The sequence below is a fragment of the Salmo salar genome, chromosome 26 (genome assembly GCF_965601325.2).
Source record: "Salmo salar chromosome 26, fSalSal1, whole genome shotgun sequence".
NCBI lineage: Eukaryota > Metazoa > Chordata > Actinopteri > Salmoniformes > Salmonidae > Salmo > Salmo salar.
The window spans coordinates 41,517,568-41,534,929 of NC_138316.1; the positions used below are offsets into that span (position 1 = coordinate 41,517,568).

Consider the following 17,362-nt stretch of genomic DNA (forward strand, 5'->3'; position numbering starts at 1 on the left):
TATAGTAGTATACTCTAAAGAACAGTGGCCTAGACACTCGTAACCCCATAACAACACGTTACACCGTCAACACACTCTGATACAGTGTCAATATGAATCAGTGAACACACCCCGTACGGCCAGGGACAGAATATCACATTGCTGTTGCCGCATTCTGAAACTATTATCCATTTGACTGGCAAACAAAAACTGAACAATCTTGCCATTTCCTGAAGCAAATGTCCTGAGACAGAGCGAAGAGAGAGAGGAGAGAAGAGATATACAGATAGACAAGGCCCTGCAAAGACAGAGACAGAGAAAGACCCGAGAGACAGAGGGACATAGACAGAGAGAGAATGTCTAAGCCATGATGTAATGGTGCCTGAGGACAGTGAGCGCTGCTGTTTGTGGGGACTAATAGAGGTCCCGTGGTGGACCTTTTCTATTGGTGGGTTCAGTGTGACACAGCACACTGAACCCACAGGGACAAAAACGTCCCGCAGTGTGTGTGTGTGTCACTTTCCAAATTCCCTCTACATTTCAGTCAGTAAAGAAACTGACTCACTAACAGGGAAACAATGGGAAAGGGTCACCCACTCAGAGGAGGGTAGAATGTATTAGTGCTGACTGATTAAATGGCTGTCGTTGTGAGAGAAGTGGAGGATGGAGTTGGGCCGGTTTAAGTTATTACGTCATGGTTTTGAGAAGCTGTGTGTCATCAACCGCAAACACACCGACAGCTGACCATGTCAGACAACGGGCATTGTTAGGTCTCCTATACCACTTTATTAAGAATGTGTGTATGTATGCATTTACATGGCATAGCATATATGTTCTGGACCATGCATCACCTATAGTACTGCATTAGAACCTAATGGGCCGTGGAGAGCCAGACTCCTCCATAATATCTATACTGGTCATGTCCCTCTTCCTCTACAAGGGCTCCAGAGATGTGGGGAAAAAGCCACCAAACACTTAGCAAGTCAGAGAAAGGAAATTGCACTTTGGACACAAAACACATTACAACAGTACATTCATACAGCCATAAAGAAAAATGCAGAGAACATGGCTTGTGAAAAACAGGCATGAAACACAGAACAGAACAGAACAGTCGACTAAGCTCAAAGCTCAATGTGCTAAGTGCTTTGGTTTGTCATAACTGGCAAAAACTCTGAGCAGCCAATAGCAAGCCTTAAATTAAAGCTCCTTATGTTTGGCATTATGGATTCTGATAGAATACAGAGGGGAGAAGTCTTAATCAGCCAAACGACTCAATTAAATTCCAAAATTAAGGGGGGGGGGGGGGGGGGGTTCTATCGCTGGCAGCCCTGGGCATTCAACCAGCGGAGGCAGAGAGGATCATAGGATATCTGGCTGAGTGAGAGGGGGTACAGTAAGCAGGGCAAGATCTGGTCACAAGAGCACAATAATGAGTCTGGTGTTTGGTGGGAAGAGACAGTTGAAGAGGAGTGACATAACACAGGACTGCTGTGTGTGTGTGTGTGTGTGTGTGTGTGTGTGTGTGTGTGTGTGTGTGTGTGTGTGTGTGTGTGTGTGCGTGTGTGTGTGTGTGTGTGTGCGCAAGGGGCCCCAAAACCTTTTCCCTTGTGACTCAGCGGCACCATTGTGACTCAGCGGCACTAGTTATGACCTTGTCAACAGGAATGCTACAATTCAGCATGAAGTCAATGACTTCACAGTTACACTGTTAAGAGAGTGTTAGTGAAGCAGTGTTATCGAGCCAAGCATTGAGTGAAAGACTACTGGATTTTAGCATCTTTTTTCAAGCCACTTCTACAAGAGGGAGGGCCCATCTTCTAGGCCACTTCTACAGGAGGGCCCGTCTTGTAGGCCACTTCTGCAGGAGGGCCGGTCTTGTAGGCCACTTCTGCAGGAGGGCCCGTCTTGTAGGCCACTTCTGCAGGAGGGCCCGTCTTGTAGGCCACTTCTGCAGGAGGGCCCGTCTTGTAGGCCACTTCTGCAGGAGGGCCCGTCTTGTAGGCCACTTCTGCAGGAGGGCCCGTCTTGTAGGCCACTTCTGCAGGAGGGCCCGTCTTGTAGGCCACTTCTGCAGGAGGGCCCGTCTTGTAGGCCACTTCTGCAGGAGGGCCCGTCTTGTAGGCCACTTCTGCAGGAGGGCCCGTCTTGTAGGCCACTTCTGCAGGAGGGCCCGTCTTGTAGGCCACTTCTGCAGGCGGGCCCGTCTTGTAGGCCACTTCTGCAGGCGGGCCCGTCTTGTAGGCCACTTCTGCAGGCGGGCCCGTCTTGTAGGCCACTTCTGCAGGCGGGCCCGTCTTGTAGGCCACTTCTGCAGGCGGGCCCGTCTTGTAGGCCACTTCTGCAGGCGGGCCCGTCTTGTAGGCCCGGGACATTGCAAAGCAAAACTTTGCCAAAATACAATAGTGACTTAATTCAACCACTAGTTTCTAACCAATTGGTTGACTGCATAGTCATCAGGGGGATGTTTTCCCTTTTGTCTTGCTTGACCTGACGGGAAAGAAGATCTGCAGCTGCTGGCACCGCAGCCAATGATTCTGTTACAAGTCAGCTCAGAGAGGTAAAACTATTTGAATTGCAAATCAGCCGTGCAACCTCCTCTTCAGTCTCCAACTCCTACAGTCTAATCTCACCTGTAGTTAGACTTATTATGCAAATAATTATAAACAAAACACAAGCAACAGTGTGCCAACACGTAGAATGTTCCCTCAAAAGGTCGACATTTCAAATATATATTTTCATACATTGTTCATTCCAGATCCAGAACAAAACACTGAGGTGGGACTTAGAACTTAAAGCTCACAGCACAAATCCCAGTATAGGCTACAGCATTGCACTTAAACGCCTTCTCCCCAGAGTTTCAAGGACATAACGAACATTCAAATTCCCTCATCTTTTGACTTGAAGAGGAAAAGCAAGCATGGACGTATGCCCCAACTCCTGAAGCAAACTGAGGTGTCTCTCAACCCAACCAATATGCAGTACACATACCAGACATCTTCAATGTTATGAGTTTTGAGTCCCTCAAAGTAAAAGAAGAAAAGTCTGGTTTTAAGACAGCAACAACATAACTGCTTAGACTGATAACTAAGTGTAGCTCTTTCAGGTCTTTAAACAGAGAGTTGGGGTACAACCATTCTTCCAGTACATTGAGTGTGTCTCTGTAGTGAAGAGTAGAGTAGTGCTTCAGCTGGCTAGCAGATCTCAACAAGTGCAGCAGTGCACTCACACCTCCAGAAATTCCATACCGGGAAGGACTGAGTGTGCCACAAACGTTGAGTCACACTGACCATATGTGTGTTGTGTGTATGCGTTGTGACAGTCTCCCCCCACCTCTCTCACACAGCCCTTATTCTGGCCTCGTGACAAGGAAGTGTGTGTCTGTGTGTATGAGAAAGAGAGACGGAGAGATGGGAGAGATTACAGAACCTGCCCATAGTCTGTCAGCAGCCTGTCAAAACGCACATGTGCTCTCCTTCGCCCTCTCGTCTACTCTCTATTCTTTGTCCTTGCCGGTCTATATCCTCTCAGCTCGTCTTCAATCCAATCCTTTACTAGTTTTTTCCCGTTGCCCTCTTCTCTTTCTTCCACTGAAATGAGAGCTCAAATCAAATCAAAGTTTATTTGTCACATGCGCTGAATACAGTGAAACACTTACTTACAGGCCCTAACCAACAGTGCAATTTTTAAGTAAAAAATAGGTATTAGGTGAACAATAGATAAGTAAGGAAATAAAAAAACAACAGCAAAAAGACAGTGAATAATAACAGTAGCGAGGCTATATACAGGCACCGGTTAGTCGGGCTAATTCAGGTAGTATGTACAGTTGAAGTCGGAAGTTTACATACACCTTAGCCAAATACATTTAAACTCAGTTTTTCACAATTCCTGACATTTAATTCTAGTAAAAATTCCCCGTCTTAGGTCAGTTAGGATCACCACTTTATTTTAAGAATGTGAAATGTCAGAATAATAGTAGATTAGTAGTTAATAATAGTAGATTTATTTATTTCTTTCATCACATTCCCAGTGGGTCAGAAGTTTACATACACTCAATTAGTATTTGGTGGCATTGCCTTTAAATTGTTTCATTTGGGTCAAATGTTTCAGGTAGCCTTCCACAAGCTTCCCACAATAAGTTGGGTGAATTTTGGCCCATTCCTCCTGACAGAGCTGGTGTAACTGAGTCAGGTTTGAAGGCCTCCTGGCTCGCACAAACTTTTTCAGTTCTGCCCACACATTTTCTATAGGATTGAGGTCAGGGCTTTGTGATGGCCACTCCAATACATTTACATTTTTACATTTACGTCATTTAGCAGACGCTCTTATCCAGAGCGACTTACAAATTGGTGCATTCACCTTATGATATCAATACCTTGACTTTGTTGTCCTTAAGACATTTTGCCACAACTTTGGAAGTACGCTTGGGGTCATTGTCCATTTGGAAGACCCATTTGCGACCAAGCTTTAACTTCCTGACTGATGTCTGGAGATGTTGCTTCAATATATCCACATAATTTTCCTCCCTCACGATGCCATCTATTTTATGAAGTGCACACGTCCCTCCTGCAGCAAAGCAGCAAGGAGGGTGCGTACTTTACTCCAAAAAGTACGATCTTCGTCCCCATGTGCAGTTGCAAACTGTAGTCTGGCTTTTTTATGGCGGTTTTGGAGCAGTGGCTTCTTCCTTGCTGAGCGACCTTTCAGGTTATGTCGATATAGGACTCGTTTGATTGTGGATATAGATACTATTGTACCCGTTTCCTCCATCAACTTCACAAGGTCTTTTGCTGTTGTTCTGGGATTGATTTGCACTTTTTGCACCAAAGTACGTTAATCTCTAGGAGACAGAATGTGTCTCCTTCCTGAGCGGTATGACGGCTGCGTGGTCCCATGGTGTTTATACTTGCGTACTATTGTTTGCACACATGAACGTGGTACCTTCAGGTGTTTTGAAATTGCTCCCAAGGATGAACCAGACTACAATTGTTTTTCTGAGGTCTTGGCTGATTTCTTTTGATTTTCCCATGATGTCAAGCAAAGAGGCAGTGAGTTTGAAGGTAGGCCTTAAAATATATCCACAGGTACACCTCCAATTGACTCAAATTATGTCAATTAGCCTATCAGAAGCTTCTAAATCCATGACATCATTTTCTGGAATTTTCCAAGCTGTTTAAAGGCAAAGTCAACTTAGCGTATGTAAACTTGTGACACACTGGAATTGTGATACCGTGAATTATAAGTGAAATAATCTGTCTGTAAACAATTGTTGGAAAAATGACTTGTGTCATGCACAAAGTAGATGTCCTAAACAACTTGCCAAAACTATAGTTAGTTAACAAGAAATTTGTGGAGTTTTAATGACTCCAACCTAAGTGTATGGAAACCGACTTCAACTGTACATGTAGGTATGGTTAAAGTGTCTATGCATATATGATAAACAGAGTAGCGTAAAAGAGGGGTTGGTGGGTGATGGGACACAAATGCAGATAGTCCAGGTAGCCAATGTGCGGGGGCACCGGTTAGTCGGGCTATTTGAGGTAGTATGTACATGAATGAATAGGTAAAGTGACTATGCATATATGATAAACAGAGTAGCAGCAGCATAAGAGGGGTTGGGACACACACACACACACACGCACACACACGCACACACACGGTAGCCATTTGATTTGATTACCTGTTCAGCCTTTTGGTCCTAGACTTGGCACTCCGGTACCGCTTGCCATGCAGTAGCAGAGAGGACAATCTATGACTAGGGCCTTCCTCTGACACGCCGTACGCACTACCCTCCATAGAGCCTTGCAGTCAGAGGCCGAGCAGTTGCCATACCAGGCAGTGATGCAACCAGTCAGGATGCTCTCAATGTTGCAGCTGTAGAACCTTTTGAGGATCTGAGGACCATTGCCAAATGTTTTTAGTTTCCTGAGGGGGAATAGGCTTTGTCGTGCCCTCTTCACGACTGTCTTGGTGTGTTTGGACCATTCTAGTTTGTTGTTGATGTGGACACGAAGGAACTTGAAGCTCTCAACCTGCTCCACTACAGCCCCGTCGATGAGAATGGGGGCGTGCTCGGTCCTCCTTTTCCTGTAGTCCACAATCATCTCCTTAGTCTTGGTTACGTTGAGGGATAGGTTGTTATTCTGGCATCAGCCGGCCAGGTCTCTGACCTCCTCCCTATAGGCTGTCTCGTTGTTGTCGGTGATCAGGCCTACTTCTGTTGTGTCTGCAAACTTAATGATGGTGTTGGAGTCGTACCTGGCCCCGCAGTCGTGGGTGAACAGGGAGTACAGGAGGGGACTGAGCACGCACCCCTGAGGGGCTCCAGTGTCGAGGATCAGCGTGGCAGATGTGTTGCTACCTACCCTCACCACCTGGAGGCGGCCCGTCAGGAAGTCCAGGATCCAGTTGCAGAGGGAGGTGTTTAGTCCCAGGATCCTTAGCTTAGTGATGAGCTTTGAGGGTACTACAGTGTTCAACGCTGAGCTGTAGTCAATGAATAGCATTCTCACATAGGTGTTCCTTTTGGCTAGCAGATCAGGTAGATGTTCTGTTTGCATAGCAAATAGTCCTCTGTGGTGGTGGGCACAGTGAGACCAGTGAGACCCTCCACTAACATCAAGGCGGTGACCCGATCCTGTAGGTTCATGCTCTACAACATTCGCAGAGTACGACCCTGCCTTACACAGGAAGCGGCGCAGGTCCTAATCCAGGCACTTGTCATCTCCCGTCTGGATTACTGCAACTCGTTGTTGGCTGGGCTCCCTGCTTGTGCCATTAAACCCCTACAACTCATCCAGAACGCCGCAGCCCGTCTGGTGTTCAACCTTCCCAAGTTCTCTCACGTCACCCCGCTCCTCCGCTCTCTCCACTGGCTTCCAGTTGAAGCTCACATCCGCTACAAGACCATGGTGCTTGCCTACGGAGCTGTGAGGGGAACGGCACCTCCATACCTTCAGGCTCTGATCAGGCCCTACACCCAAACAAGGGCACTGCGCTCATCCACCTCTGGCCTGCTCGCCTCCCTACCTCTGAGGAAGCACAGTTCCCGCTCAGCCCAGTCAAAACTGTTCGCTGCTCTGGCACCCCAATGGTGGAACAAGCTCCCTCACGACGCCAGGACAGCGGAGTCAATCACCACCTTCCGGAGACACCTGAAACCCCACCTCTTTAAGGAATACCTAGGATAGGATAAAGTAATCCTTCTAACCCCCCCCCCCCCCTTAAAAGATTTAGATGCACTATTGTAAAGTGGTTGTTCCACTGGATATTATAAGGTGAATGCACCAATTTGTAAGTCGCTCTGGATAAGAGTGTCTGCTAAATGACTTAAATGTAAATGTAAATGTAGTGGGTGCTTTTGTGGGATAATATCCCCACAACCAAGACATGAGGCTCCTGAATCTCCACACCACATCTAATTCAAGCACTGTCTCTGCCTAGCTCCGTCTATTGCTCCCTAGCTAAAAGTAGGCCAACCCTTTATATGTGGCCATTTTCACTCAACCTTGTGCTCCATACTTCAATCAATGTCACACGAACACAAGTCTTTCAATGTTTGTAACATAGTCTAAACGCATTGCCAGAACCATTACTGCAATTGAAGTTGAAATCGTCAAGTTTAAGCTGTAAAGTGTTTGACCTACAAGATGTACAAGATCAAAGTAAACTACGTGAACAGACAACTGCTAGTAGCTCATTAGTGAATCCAAGCAGATTTGAGTTAAGAGAGGGTCTCAAGGGGAGAACAGACGTCCTGCTAGTAGCACACTTCTGATGTGGTGCGCTGGCAACTCTTCTAAAACAGCCTTAGTAAATCCAATAGCGTGCTCTAAAAACACAGCTCTCTGAGGTGAAACTCACGGCTAACCAATTAAATACGGGAAGAGAAACACGCAAAGACCTTGAGTCATTATTGCTTGTAGCTAAATGTTTTTTTTGTTCCATGTCCTTGACCTTGTTTTAAGATGTGTATGTCATTGTTTACTGCCACATAATCCATTTTACAATGTTAAAGGTTGAAAATGTAGCATATTTGGTGGGCTAGCAAGATATTGCCTCTTCCAGTAAGGGCCTTATTCAATCAAAATGTGTTAAGTGAATAAACAGATAACCAGTGGAAAACAAAGAAATTCTACATAATTCAGGCACACAGTCATGCTGGGCTGGAAAGGTTCAGGTTGTATTCAACTTTTGGGTTGAAAAGGCAGGTTCTCCAGACTGATGAATTACATGTAAGTAAAGTGTCAGCCATCTACACTGAATAAACATGTGGACTCCTTACAGCCAGAGAGAACACAACACAACCATGGCCTCTCAGAACTTTGTTCAGGCATCAACTGATGCTCTGATATAAACACACTATCAAAAGCTCTTGATCAAACGACAGCCAGGAATTATGTGAGAAGAGCCAAAGAGAGATGAAACAGTTATAGTAGCTCTACTTTGATGCAGTCTCTCTGATTCACTGCCAGGACCTTAACACAGGGCTTGTCATAAACTATTTGTGTACAGCGTATGAACTGTGAGCTGGAAGGAGACACCTGAGTCAGTAGGCCAGGGTCAGCGAGAGGAGAGGAAACATGGCTGCCCCACGCCTTCAAAGCCAACAGAAACACTGCCACTGTGCCAAGTCACTTAAAGGGCCGCGCCGTCACTGGCTTCTCCTCTGAGTGGGAACAGAGATCCTTCAGCCTCCCCGACTTGGCCAAGAGGTTAACTCTTTGATGAAGGGGAAACAGGATGAGATGAGATTGTTGCCTGTATGTCACACCTTCACCTATGCCTACTTGAAGTTCCTTCCTCACTAAATATTGGTGCTCTGTTTACAACTTCATAGATAAGATATCACAAATACCTTAGTAATTCAATCACAATGTCTAAAAGAGACATGCCTAGGCATTGAGAAATAAAGTCAAGCAGAGTTTGGGCTTACACAAAGTGCAATAACGCTAACCTGTTAACCTACCAGGGTAGCATGCTAGCATGTGGCTAACCCAACTGACACATCCCTTCCAAACTTCACCGTTCTCACTGTAATTTACAGCCGACCAAAGGCTCCCTGGGCCTGTGTGCACAACACAGCACAGAGATAATAATGGGTATTCTAAATGAAATACAACTGCCATGCTAACTCCCTCCACATGTCTGCTATAATAGGAACATGCTTGCCTTACGCTAAACGCTGACAGGTGTGTGGTGGTGGCACAACTGTGGATTTGCACTCGTACACAAATATGAAGTTGTCTCGCTGAGGAGGCCCGGAGGATCTTGTTTGGTGGGTCACGGTGACAGTGCCATGTGCCACTGCTAAAATAAGAGCTGAGATTGGCCATGCTAGTGCTATTATTAGTACAGTACAGAGCCCAGTTAGCACAGTGTGTGGTCACAGAACAAGAGTGCTCGCTCGCTAAACAAAGGGGGAAGATGTACTAGGAATGATCGGATGCGAGACTGTGCTGATCCTGTTCACAATTGCTCTAATGCCACATTCAAAGAAGAAAACAGAATTATGAGATTACAATAAAATATGCATATAAATAAACGGCCTATCGTTAAATGTAAAGGTGGAAAGAAATGGGAGAGCAATCCCACCACAGAGTCAAGCCTAACTGGCCTTTTTATAGCCTTGTAAAACTTGCAACTCTTCAAGAGAGACATCCGGGCCTGGCCAGTGACAAGCCAGGCCAAACTGAGTCTGTAGCGGGAAGAGCATGTCACTACTTAGCCAAGAATAACTACACCCGTAGCCGTGTGTATAGCCATGTTCATTGATTTCTTAATGTTGACTTTATAATGAAAGGACACCATTTCATTTCAGCAGTTAAATGTCAATGTAACCTAGTAGTCCACTGATCAACAAAGATTCCAACTTTGAAGAATAAGGCAACTTAACCTAAATCAAAGATGGCCGCCATAATAGCGTTCTCTAATGAGCAAATCTTTGTAACTCGAGGTAGGTCGCAGGACTTCCATTTCTATCAACATGGCCAGCCTTCAATGGGCTATGCTGTCCCCTCTCTACATACAGTAAGGGGATGGTTCATGGGCCTTTCAGAAAATACTAGTCACTCTGGGCCCAACAATCCAACAGACTTTGTCATGCCAGTGAACTCAAAGGCAGGTTCCTGAAAGGAACTGCTATTAATACCACTGAAGGGGTTTACATGGAAAAGAGCACTGGAGACAGGGAGAGTAAACAGGACCACCCCTGAGTGGTCGCAATGGTGAGGCCTACTTCCTTCATCCACTCCTAGGACAATGACCCCAGCATGGGCGAAGCAGGAAGCGTGGTTCAGGGGGCTTCTCCACAACAACAACACTGTGACATTGTTACGGCTCCCTTTACACTTTCTACTGATAGCAAAGCGTGAACCTCATTATGAACTTTTAAGTCCCCTGTTTGATGCTACAATGTTCCCAGTTTGAGGAACTTTAACTATTTGGGGGTGAAATTGATGCCGTATGTCAACTTTTAACATCTAGCTACAAAATAAATTCCCTGCCCTTTAAGTCAGAAAAGAGAAGATTACACAAAATACTATGACAAAAGAGGAAATAAAACATTGATGTCTGCCTCTGAACTACAACAGACAGGAACATGATCAAACAGGACATCCCAATCTGAGAGGGATTCTCACAGCAGACAGCCAACTGTGAGGAGACTGCCAGAGCTTCCTGTCAACAGACACTACCTAGAAAACAGTATGGATGGACAGACTGCCAAACAGGTCCGTGGGTCAGACAGCATGTGAGCTTTTTCTGGAGGACTCTCACCATTCCCACGCTCCTCTGACTGGCTGCAGACAGAGCACCGGCGTAGGATGTAGATAGGGCTACAGACACCTGTCAGGAACCTGGGAGAATAACACACAGAGATCTGGCCCTTTCCAAACCTCTCTGGCTGGTTCTCACTGTCGTCCAGTCGCTCTCTCCCACACAGTCTCTCACTCCGTTCCCCCTTCTATCTCCCCTCTCTGTCCATCGCCCCCTCTGATTGTGTCTCTGTCACAGCTGAAAGGTGAGAGTTCTATAGTTAGTTCAAAAATGATAGTGTCCATGTGAAATGATTCAGAACTAGACACAGTAAGAGATGATAGAGGGCATTCCAACAGTAAACCATTAAAAGGATGCCAATCATACCATACAACCAAATAAGTATGAGGTAGCCTGATCCAAATGGGCTGCGTTTCCACGGGCAGTCCAATTCTGATATTTTGACCAATCACATCAGATCTTTTCACATCAGATATTTTTCAGAGCTGATCTGATTGGTCAAAAGACCAATTAGTGAAAAAAAATGCAGAATTGGGCTGCCTGTGTAAACGCAGCCATGGTATCAGAGATATCAGTATCATCTGGATGAAGACTTGGCAAAAACAACATCCGTGTTACAAATGGAACTTCATCATTAACAGCATGAATCTGCTACACTGGGGTATTAACTTACTTAAACATTAGTATAGGGGAGGAGTAGGATGTTCCTTTCTCAGGAAAGAGAAATCCGTCAAAATTGGCCATTCTCTAATCTCCAGACAGTTGTGGATTTCTTTGCCAACTCGTTTTATAAAAAATAAAGACATGGTGGAACTTGCTGGCATGGAATATATAGTCATCACATAGATTTATTTAAAAACATTTCCTGGTAAAGCCGCTCATCAATTCATACTGGAAAGAAGTTCAGTGTGTGTGGCAGGAAGCCCACAGCTACTGAATAAAGAACACCCTGGAACTCATGTGTAGCTGGCTTGTACACCTCTTTAGAAGTTTGCCAAGTCTAACTACTAGAAAGGTATCACCTCAAGCACAAATCTGTCTGGTGGTGAGCTGCATGGCAAATGACTGTATGATGCCAAGCAGGGTTGGGGTCAATTCCATTTCAATTCAGAAAGTAAACCCAATTCCAATTCTCTTCAATGAGGAAAATGTACTCTAAAAGAGAACTTCAGTGTATTTCTTGAATTGAAATTGACCCCAACCCTGATGCCAACAGCCTCTACTGGGAACGTTGGGAACCACTCGACTCTAGATGAGTGAGTGGGGCGATGTCAGAACATCCACTCAGCCGGTGCTGAAAGCAAGCAGCTGGGGTTGGTCAGAGGGAGAAAAAGCAGCAGAGAGGGAGTGGAGATGAGGGTGAAGAAGAAGACACAGGGAGGCTACTGTAGGAGGCATCAGTGACCTGGATTACACACACTTCATTTCCCCATAAGAATGGTAGCCATTAGGCCAAGGCCTGGTTCAGCTGAGCAGGTCCTGGCCTGGGGCAAGGCAGCTTCAAGGACAAGAGGAGGAGGAGCCGGGCACCAGCGGGTGGACTCCTCCAGATACACTGGCTGGTAAATAAACACGCTCACACCGAGTACGTTTATACGCACAGTAATAATTTGATATTAAACTGATTATGGCAGTAGACAGATTATGCATTAGTCATGTAAACACCTTACTCTGCGATTAAAACACCTGGTTTTCTGAGAAATCTTTCGAATTATTAGGACATGTAAACACCTAAAATCGGCATTCCAAAGGTGTATTTGATCTGTGCTAGCACCAGCCAGGTGCGAGTAAAGCACCCTCTTTAGTGTGAGTGAAGTGAGTTTGGAACAACTGAATGTATGCCTCTTAGAAATAGTTCACATACAAACATATGTTTGAACTCATAATCAAATCTGCTTCCCAAAAATAACAGTCGCTGTGGTAGAACATTTATTTTGATTGGTGATTTTCAGCATTTTTCAGAGTGCCATCAGGTAGCCTGATTCCAGATGGCTCCATGGAAACAGGATTATTATGAGGGAAATCGTTCTTCTTACAAAGCATGTACAGTGCCTTGCAAAAGTATTCATCCCCCATGGGATTTTTCCTATTTTGTTGCATTACAACCTGTAATTTTAAAAATACATTTTTATTTGGATTTCATGTAATGGACATACACAAAATAGTCCAAATTGGTGAAGTGAAAAAAATTACTTTATTCAAAAAATAAAAATAAAAATTGGAAAAGTGGTGCGTGCATACAGTGATAAATGACACCTGGGAGCCAGAAATCTTTCTGATTGAGAGGGGGTCAAATACTTATTTCCCTCATTAAAATGCAAATCAATTCATAACATTTTTGACATGTGTTTTTCTGGATTTTTTTGTTGTTATTCTGTCTCTCACTGTTCAAATAAACCTACCATTAAAATTATAGACTGATCATTTCTTTGTCAGTGGGCAAACGTACAAAATCAGCAGGGGATCAAATACTTTTTTCCCCTCACTGTATGTATTCACTCCCTTTGCTATGAAGCCCCTAATTAAGATCTGGTACAACCAATTACCTTCAGAAATCACATAATTAGTTAGATTGCACACAGGTGGACTTTATTTAAGTGTCACATGATCTCAGTATATATACACACACCTGTTCTGAAAGGCCCCAGCATCTAACACCACCAAGCAAGCGGCACCATGAAGACCAAGGAGCTCTCCAAACAGGGCAGTGACAAAATTGTGGAGAAGTACAGATCAGTGTTGGGTTATTAAAAAAATATCAGAAACTTTGAACATCCCACAGAGCACCATTAAATCCATTATTACAAAATGGAAAGAATATGGCGCCACAACAAACCTGCCAAGAGAGGGCCGCCCACCAAAACTCACGGACCAGGCAAGGAGGGCATTAATCAGAGGCAACAAAGACACCAAAGATAACCCTGAAGGAGCTGCAAAGCTCCATAGCGGAGATTGGCGTATCTGTCCATAGGACCACTTTTAGCTGTACACTCCACAGAGCTGGGCTTTACAGAAGAGTGGCCAGAAAAAAAGCTACTGCTTAAAGAAAAAAATAAGCAAACACATTTGGTGTTCGCCAAAAGGCATATGGTAGACTCACCAAACATATGGAAGAAGGTACTCTGGTTAGATGAGACTAAAACTGAGCTTTTTGGCCATCAAGGCAAACGCTATGTCTGGTGCAAACACAACACCTCATAACTCTGAGAACAACATCCCCACAGTGAAGCATGGTGGTGGCAGCATCATGCTGTGGGTATGTTTTTCATCAGCAGGGACTGGGAAACTGGTCAGAATTGATGGAATGATGGATGGCGCTAAACGCAGGATTTTTTTTTAGGAAAAGCTGTTTCAGTATTCAAGAGATTTGAAACTGGGACGGAGGTTCACCTTCCAGCAGGACAATGACCCTAAGCATACTGCTAAAGCAACACTCGAGTGGTTTAAGGGGAAACATTTAAAATGTCTTGGAATGGCCTCGTCAAAGCCCAGACCTCAATCCGATTGAGAATCTGTGGTATGACTTAAAGATTGCTATACACCAGCGGAACCCATCCAACTTGAAGGAGCAAGAGCAGTTTTGCCTCGATTGGGCAAAAATCCCAGTGACTAGATGTGCCAAGCTTATAGAGATATACCCCAAGAGACTTGCAGCTGTAATTTCTGCAAAAGGTGGCTCTACAAAGTATTGACTTTGGGGGGGTGAATAGTTATGCACGCTCAAGTTTCTGTTTTTTTGTCTTACTTCTTGTTCGTTTCACAATAAAAAATATTTTGCATCTTCAAAGTGGCAGGCATGTTGTATGAATGAAATGATACAAACCCCCCCCCCAAAAAAATATATTTTAATTCCAGGTTGTAAGGCAACAAAATAGGAAAAATGCCAAGGGGGTGAATACTTTAGCAAGCCACTGTAAATGTTTTAATCAATAATCATCATTATATTAATCGGATTAGCCACAAAAAAATTACAATTAAATCGCATTATTGTGTGCATGTAACCGTTCTTACTAACACGCAAGCGCATACAAATTGAAATCAAATTTTATTGGTCACATACACGTGTTTAGCAGATGTTATTGCGGGTGTAGTGAAATGCTTGTGTTTCTAGCGCCGACAGTGGAGTAATATCTAACAAATTACACAACATATACCCAATACACACAAATCTAAGTAGGAATGAATTAAGACTATATATATATATATATATGGATGAGCGATGTCAGAGCAGAACAGACTAAGATACAGTAGAATAGTATAGAATACTATATACACACATATGAGATGAGTAATGCAAGATATGAACAATGCAAGTTCGAGAGACACAGACAGAAGACAGGGAGCAAACACCAGGACTCATGTCCTGTTTGAGAGCTGTCTGCTGAGGACTTCTGCTCCCATTACAGTGCCAGAGATACAACCTGCCTTGAATATTCAGTGCAAACAGATCTGAACTGATAAATGGTCTGTTTCCTGCTCAAGATGCCCCGTTAGTCTTTGGAATGATGCGGTCATGCAACCAACTGAACAAACAGTCTTTAGACCTGCAGGGTATGAAGATCTGAATCAAACTAACCATCACAGTCAATTAACTGTGTTGATGTTGATCGAATTAGCTGCAGGATGATTCCTTTGTGAGGCATTAATTACATAACCACACTGCAGTTGTCACTTCTGATGTCTTGATTCATAACTGTATCCCATACTATGGACAAATTACAAAAGGACAATTTTGCTTAAAGTTTAAAAAGCTGGGTGCTTTCAAGGGTACAGAACTTCATTGCCTGGCTCTTGCGGTCATATAATACGACCATTCTGCATTGTGAATTGACGTGGAATTGTATGATTTTTCTTATCTTAAAAAAGAAAGGCTACACACATCTAAAGTAAAACGTTTAAAAACAGCATTTTTTAAAATCAGTTTTCCATTAAAAACAATAAGAAAAATCATAACATTCGACGTCAATTCACAATGCAGAATAATGGTCGCATTATATGACCGCTAGGGCCAGGCAATGAAGTTCTGTACCACTGTCATATACCCCTTGAAAGCACCCAGCTACGGCATGTTTGTTTGTCTGTCTGTAAAGTTACACTAAGGCTTTTTAAATGCGGTCACGAAACCTTCTCTGGAGATAGTTTCGAAGCGCCACTGAACGGGTATTTTACTTGTCTGTAAAGGAATGCAGCTTCTGAAGTGTGACTAACGTCCATCACTAGGAAACCAGAACTGTCAATCAAATAATCTCAAACTACCTGCGCGCAGCCTGCCTGTTTATTAAATACTGTGATTTAAATCAAAACATTTAGTAGAAATAAGACATTTGCTAGGAAGCGACTCTTAAGATTTTGGAACGAAGTAGACTGGTTTAGTTTCCAATACTTCCAAGAACACTCGCATCTTTCATATAGAGCTAGCGAGGGACAGAGAGAGTAGAGGAGCACATTACAGGCAGGTTGGTTTTGTCTAGAAGGCATACACTTTGGTCAAAATGTACTTTTCATAGGTTTAGGAAAACTTATGCAGCAGGTTAGGAGAATTAACGTAGCAGGTTAGGATCATTTGATAAAGGTTAGGGGGGTTAGCTGAAATGCAAAAAAATATATACTTTTTACAACAAATTTGACAAAAGATGTAGACATGACCAGGCACGTTGGCCACCAGGCAGACAGGAGTTAGAAGGCACTAGGCCTATCTATCAGCAATCAAAAGCTGTATCTTGCAATGGAATGCTGTATTTTGCAATTTCTTGGCTTGCAATGTCTTGCAACTTCAGTAAAGCAGGGCCTATCATCAATTAATAGGTTAGGATATTCTACAAGCAATAGACCGAAGACTGAACACACACTCGTATCATTAGCGAAGAGCAAGCGAGCCAGCAGCAGTGTTATTTTAATTTAGTGGGGAGAAAAAACAAAATAACCGTTTTTCCCGTTAGGGACTTTTCTAACGTTCACACCCCTAATCCACACTGGAGGGCGTACAACTTTTAGTATAATAAAAATAAGTTTAGACTGAAACCTCAAAGATACAACCCAGCCATATGATGTCATGCTGTGCAAGGTAATCCTGAGTGCCATCATAAACGAATCCGGTTCAATTCAATCAACTGGAGTCGTTGGCAGTCCTATAGTACACACACTCCATAACAGAATCCATAGCTGTGTTCGAATACCCATACTAACATACTGTATACTACATACTTAATGAATATATATATACACACTACATACTATTCGTTCCCTTTTAGTATACTGTTTGTAAACGAACGTATCCTTTCAGTTGAGCATACTAGCGCTTCGCCTGTCTACAGGAAGTTGATGCTGTTGCTATGCAACCTCTTGCTAGCCTGTTAGCATAACAAATGACTAGCTTGGCATCAAACAAATTGTATTGGTCACATACACATATTTAGCAGATGTTATTGCGGGTGTAGCAAAATGCTTGTGTTCCTAGCTCCAACAGTGCAATAGTATCTAACAATTCACAACAATACACACAAATCTAAAATAAAATAATGGAATTGAGAAATATACATATAAGGAAGTGCAATGTCAGAGTGGCATTGACTAAAATACAGTAGAATAGAATACATTATATACATATGAA

General features: G+C 43.7%; 1 protein-coding gene across 1 annotated transcript in view; it reads right to left on the bottom strand.

The window, feature by feature from the left end:
• myo9aa (myosin IXAa) overlaps positions 1 to 17,362 on the bottom strand; it is a 202,080-nt gene that overhangs the window by 174,961 nt on the left and 9,757 nt on the right.